Source organism: Eriocheir sinensis, unplaced genomic scaffold (assembly GCF_024679095.1).
Source record: "Eriocheir sinensis breed Jianghai 21 unplaced genomic scaffold, ASM2467909v1 Scaffold765, whole genome shotgun sequence".
Lineage (NCBI taxonomy): Eukaryota > Metazoa > Arthropoda > Malacostraca > Decapoda > Varunidae > Eriocheir > Eriocheir sinensis.
Window position 1 is genome coordinate 198,952 of NW_026112126.1, and position 6,340 is coordinate 205,291.

The window sequence follows — 6,340 nt, forward strand, 5'->3', positions numbered from 1 at the left end:
AGTGGGCTTTTAGTTTTCAGTGGGCTTTTTGTTTTCAGTGGGCTTTTTGTTTTCAGTGGGCTGTTTGTTTTCAGTGGGCTTTTAGTTTTCAGTGGGCTTTTTGTTTTCAGTGGGCTTTTTGTTTTAAGTGGGCTTTTTTTGTTTTCAATGGGCTTTTTTGTTTTCAGTGGGCTTTTTGTTTTCAGTGGGCTTTTGTTTTAAGTGGGCTTTTTTTGTTTTCAATGGGCTTTTTTTGTTTTCAGTGTTTTTTCAGTGGGCTTTTTTGTTTTCAGTGGTCTTAATGTTTTCAGTGGGCTTTTCTTGTTTTCAGTGGGCTTTTTTTGTTTTCAATGGGCTTTTTTTGTTTTCAGTGGGCTTTTTTTGTCGTCACTGGACTTTTTTTGTTTTCAGTGTTTCTTTTTTGTTTTCAGTGGGCATTTTTTGTTTACAGTGGACTTTTTTGTTTTCAGTGGGCCTTTTGTTTTCAGTGTGCTTTTTTGTTTTCAATGGGCTTTTTTTTTGTTTTCAGTGGGCTTTTTTTTCAGTGTAATTTTTTGTTTTTAGTGGGCTTTTTTGTTTTCATTGGGTTTTTTTCTTCAGCGGGCCTTTTGTTTTCAGTAGGCTTTTTTGCTTTCATTGGGCTTTTTTGCTTTCATTGGGCTTTTTTTGTTTTCAGTGGGCTTTTTTTTGTTTTCAGTGGCCTTTTTTTGTTTTCAGTGGACTCTCTTGTTGTCGGTGGGCTTTTTGTTTTCAGTGGGCTTTTTTTTTGTTTTCAGTGGCCTTTTTTTGTTTTCAGTGGACTCTCTTGTTTTCAGGGGGATTTTTGTTTTCAGTGGGCTTTTTTGTTTTCAGTGGATTTTTGTTTTCAGTGGGCTTTTTGTTTTCAGGGGGCTTTTTTGTTTTCAGTGGACTCCTTTAAAAACAGTGGGATTTTTGTTTTCAGTGGGCTTTTTTTTCAGTGGGCTTTTTTGTTTTCAGAGGACTTTTTCGTTTTCAGTAGACTTTTTTATTTTTAGTGGACTCTAGCTTTTGTTTTCAGTGGGATTTTTGTTTTCAGTGGTCTTTTTTTGTTTTCAGTGGACTCTTTTGTTTTCAGTGAGCTTCTTGTTTTAAGTGGTATTTTTGTTTTCAGTGGGCTTTTTTGTTTTCAGTGGGATTTTTGTTTTCAGTGAGCTTCTTGTTTTCAGTGGGCTTTTTTGTTTTCAGTGAGCTTTTTGTTTTCAGTGGGATTTTTTGTTTTCAGTGGGATTTTTGTATTCAGTGGGCTTCTTGTTTTCAGTGGGATTTTTTGTTTTCAGTGAGCTTCTTGTTTTCATTGGGATTTTTGTTTTCAGTGGGCTTTTTTGTTTTCAGTAGGATTTTTGTTTTGAGTGAGCTTCTTGTTTTCAGTGAGCTTCTTGTTTTCAGTGGGCTTTTTTGTTTTCAGTGGGCTTTTTTGTTTTCAGTGGGCTTTTTTGTTTTCAGTGGGCTTTTTTGTTTTCAGTGGGCTTTTTTGTTTTCAGTGAGCTTTTTTGTTTTCAGTGAGCTTCTTGTTTTCAGTGGCATTTTTGTTTTCCGTGGGTTTTTTTGTTTTCAGTCAGCTTTTTTGTTTTCAGTGAGCTTCTTGTTTTCAGTGGACTCTTTTGTTTTCAGTGGAATTTTTGTTTTCAGTGAGCTTCCTGTTTTCAGTGGCATTTTTGTTTTCAGTGGGCTTTTTTGTTTTCAGTGGGCTTTTTATTTTCAGTGGGCTGTTTGTTTTCAGTGGGCTTTTTGTTTCAGTAGGCTTTTTTTGTTTTCAGTGGGATTTTTTGTTTTCAGTGAGCTTTTTTGTTTTCAGTGAGCTTCTTGTTTTCAGTGGGATTTTTGTTTTCAGTGAGCTTCTTGTTGTCAGTGGACTTTTTTGTTTTCAGTGGGATTTTTGTTTTCAGTGAGCTTCTTGTTTTCAGTGGGCTTTTTTGTTTTCAGTGGGCTTTTTTGTTTTCAGTGGGCTTTTTTGTTTTCAGTGAGCTTTTTTGTTTTCAGTGGGCTTTTTTGTTTTCAGTGGGCTTTTTTGTTTTCAGTGGGCTTTTTTGTTTTCAGTGAGCTTTTTTGTTTTCAGTGAGCTTCCTGTTTTCAGTGGGCTTTTTTGTTTTCAGTGGGCTTTTTTGTTTTTAATGGGCTTTTTTGTTTTCAATTTTTTTTTTGTTTTCAATGGGCTTTTTTGTTTTTAGTGGGCTTTTTTGTTTTCAATGGGCTTTTTTGTTTTCAGTGAGCCTTTTGTTTCCAGTGAGCTTTTTTGTTTTCAGTGAGCCTTTTGTTTTCAGTGGGATTTTTGTTTTCAGTGAGATTTTTTGTTTTCAGTGAGCCTTTTGTTTTCAGTGAGCTTTTTTGTTTTCAGTGAGCTTTTTTTGTTTTCAGTGGGATTTTTGTTTTCAGTGAGCCTTTTGTTTTCAGTGAGCTTTTTTGTTTTCAGTGAGCTTTTTTGTTTTCAGTGAGCCTTTTGTTTTCAGTGAGATTTTTTGTTTTCAGTGAGCCTTTTGTTTTCAGTGGGATTTTTGTTTTCAGTGAGCTTCTTGTTTTCAGTGAGCCTTTTGTTTTCAGTGAGCTTTTTTGTTTTCGGTGAGCCTTTTGTTTTCAGTGGGATTTTTGTTTTCAGTGACCTTGTTTTCAGTGGGCTTCTTGTTTTCAGTGGGCTTTCTTGTTTTCAGTGGGCTTTTTGTATACAATGGATTTTCTTGTTTTCAGTGGGCTTCTTGTTTTCAGTTTTTTTGTGTGTGTGTTTTTAATGGGCTTTTTTTTTTGCTTTCATTTATTTTTTTCCCTTGAGCTGCCTCCTTTACCATCACGGGTGGAGTTGACAGCAAATGAACAGCCAAGGTGAGAGAGGAACCGGACAGCGGACCTGTTTGAGATCGGTGGTCTGCACCTTCTTAATGTGTGTGTGTGTGTGTTTGTGGGGGGGGGGGTAACCCGTTGATATTCTTTTTATAAGCAATGGGGCTAATTACGGCGCTGAATGTTTGTCAGAAAAATGGTGCCAGAAAAATATGACGGAAAGAAATCACTATGAACAAAAAGTTTGGAGTTGGTGAAGATCTCCGAAAAACAGCATCAAAGAGCGTTTCCTGTGTAGAATACAGATAAAAAGACCAAGATTATAATGGAACGTTTTGGAAGAGCTCTTTACCCCAAACAAACGAACAAACAAACGAACCTTTGAACTCTGTGAACAAAAGTTTGAAGTTAGTGAGAGTTTATATGATAAGCTTAAAAGTGATGCCCTTTTAATATGTGGAAAAAGATAAGACGAAAAAATATAATGAAACGTTTTCGAGGCTTCACCGAGCCAACCAACAAACAAACAAATCCATGAACCTTCGGAATAAAAGTTTGAAGATGGTGGAGTATTACGAAAAAAAAAGTAATGCGTTTTTACTGTTTCATTAAAAAAAAGGCGAATAAATATAATATAAAGTTTGGGAAGACTTCCGTACACGAAAACAAACAAACAAACACACGCACACCAACAACGGGGGAATAAAGATTATGCTTAAAGGTGACAGGTGATAATACCTTTGTCAATTAATAAGTAACACTGAGAGGACAAAATGAAAGAAGAAAAGAAACAAGAGAGAAGAAAAGAAGAAAGAAGTAATGAAAAAAGCAACACAAAAAGAAGAACAAAACATCAACTAGAATCAGACAGTTAACTACGTGACACAAACGACGGGACAACAACTCTGTGACAGCTTGTACGATGAAAAAAATGGACGAAAAAAAAATATATAACATCTCAGTGACAGGCTCGTAAAAGTAGAAAAATAAGGTGTAAAGAAAAGTAGTCTCCAGAAAATTGGTGTAAAGAGAAGACGAATGACAAAGAATAAAAGGAAAATAAAAAAATGTGGAGAGAGAAGTGACATAAAAATAAAGTAAAATACATCAATGAGTGGTATAAAGAAAGAAGGAAGTGGCGTAACGTGGTGAAAGTGAAAGTGATGGTAATATATTATAAGAAGTAAAAGGAAATATGTAGAAAAATAAAACTGAAGAAAAGGCGTAAAAAAAATTAGTGCAAAGGAAAATGAAAAAAAAAAGTGCAAGGAAAAGTGGTGGACGGGAAAATAAATATGAAACAAAGAAATACTTATTCAAAGAAAAGTAAACCAGAGAAAAGTAATGGAAAAAAAGAGTAGTCTAATAAAAAGGCGGAATAAAGAAGAAAAAAAAAAGTTATGTAAGGAGAAGTGGTACAACAAAGAAAGGAAATGAAGAAAAACAAGAAGTGCTGAGAGAAAAAAGATAACTGGTGTAACTGAAAACACAATGTATGACTTACTCTCTACAAGGAAAGAAGGATCAACATCGCTGCCTGTGCCAACACTGCCGACCTTTTATCCTCCTTTCCTGTACCCCTATTTTTCATTAAGAGGAGGAAAGGAAGGGCAGGTACTTTTCATCTGTTCCCCTGTAGGCCTATCCTTGTTCTACTTCCTTTGCCAGAGAAGAAGAAGGTGTCGTCGTGAAATGCTCTTGTTATACTAACCATTCGTATTTTGTGTAAGTAAAGCTGTTGTCGTTGCAAAACGACATCTTTTTCCCTATGTTTTCACTAATATTTCAAGCCAGTGCAGTTGTGAAAGATAATCGTGAAATGCGTCCGTGTTGAGCCACTGAGGAAAACATTTTGTGTAAGTGAAGTTTGTTTCTTTGCAGCACCAGAGCACCCTTCTCTTCGTGTTCCCTGGTCTTCGTGGCGCTGTGTATCTCTCTCTCTCTCTCTCTCTCTCTCTCTCTCTCTCTCTCTTCGGCCATAAAATTCACTTCATATGAAATCACACCTTTTATTCTTTTCTCTTTCTTTCTTTCATTTTATTTTTATTTTTCTCTGTATTTACATTTTTTTCCTCAAGTTTTCCTTTTTACTTTCCTTCAGTCATATCAGCCGCTTTCTCCTTGTCCTCCTCTTTTTCGTGTTCTCATTTTTCATTCCTTCTTGCGATTATTTTCCTTCTTCATTTTTTCGTCTGTGTCTTTTTGTTCTTTCTTCTCCTCCTCCTAGTTTTCGTTTTTTAACCCATCTAATTTCTTCCCTGTGCACTTTTTATTGATTTTCTTCTCCTTCTTCTTCCTTCTTGTCTCTCTTCTTCCTCCTTTGATCATACTAATTACATCAATGTGATCATACTAATTACATCAATGTCTGATCATACTAATTACATCAATGTCAAGAGAGAGTGCGATAGGAAAATCAGAAAACAGAAACGCGAATATGAGATGAAAATATCACTCGATGCCAAGAAAAATCCCAGGTTATTTTTCAGTTACATAAGAAACAAAAAAAAAATTAAAAACAATATCGGCCCACTACTATTAAGTGGCAATACGATTAGTGATGATAAAGGCATGGCGTCGGTCCTAAATTCAACCTTTAGTGTCGTATTTACAAAAGAGAACATGACGTCGATTCCAGCCCCGAAGATAATTTTTCAAGGCCCTGAAGAACATAAGCTTGCATTGACCGAAATTGATATCAGCGAAGTGCGTGCGTACCTGCAGAGTATAGATCCAAATAAATTTCCGGGCCCCGATAATTTATCTCCTCGCGTGTTAAGAGAATGTAGTGAACAGCTAGAATTACCCATAACATTAATATTCAACAAGTCATTAGCACAGGCCAGTGTGTCTCTCGAGAGGAAAAAGGCCAATATTACCCCGATCTTTAAAAAAGGAGACAAAAAACAAGCCAGTAATTATCGTCCTATCAGCCTTACGTCTGTCCTAATTAAACTATTCGAAAAAATAATCAGGGATAAAATGATCACTTTCTTGAAACAAATGAATTGATAACTGATAGTCAGCATGGATTTCGTAGAAATCGGTCTTGTCTTACCAACCTATTAACTTTTTTCAACGATGTTTATACATGTTGGGATGCCCGAAGCCCATATGACGTAATTTACCTAGATTTTCAAAAAGCGTTTGATAAAGTTCCTCACGTTAGGCTTATTTCAAAACTGCGTTCCCACGGTATTAACGACCATCTATGTGCGTGGATTCATGACTGGCTCACCGACAGAGAACAACGTGTAGTTCTTAATGGTGAAGCATCGGATTGGCAACCCGTCACCAGTGGCGTGCCCCAAGGTTCGGTTTTGTGGCCAACACTATTCATAATTTACATGAATGACTAAGAAACTGATATCCTATCAAAAGTAGCCAAAGTCGCCGACGACACCAAATTAAGAGGTACGGTAATGAACAGTCAAAGTTGCGAGAACATTCAATCAGACTTAATAAGACTTGCCGACTGGAGCGAAAAATGGCAAATGAGTTTTAACGTAGATAAATGTAAAGTAATGCACATTGGTGAAAAAAATCCTAACTTTAAATATCAGACTCA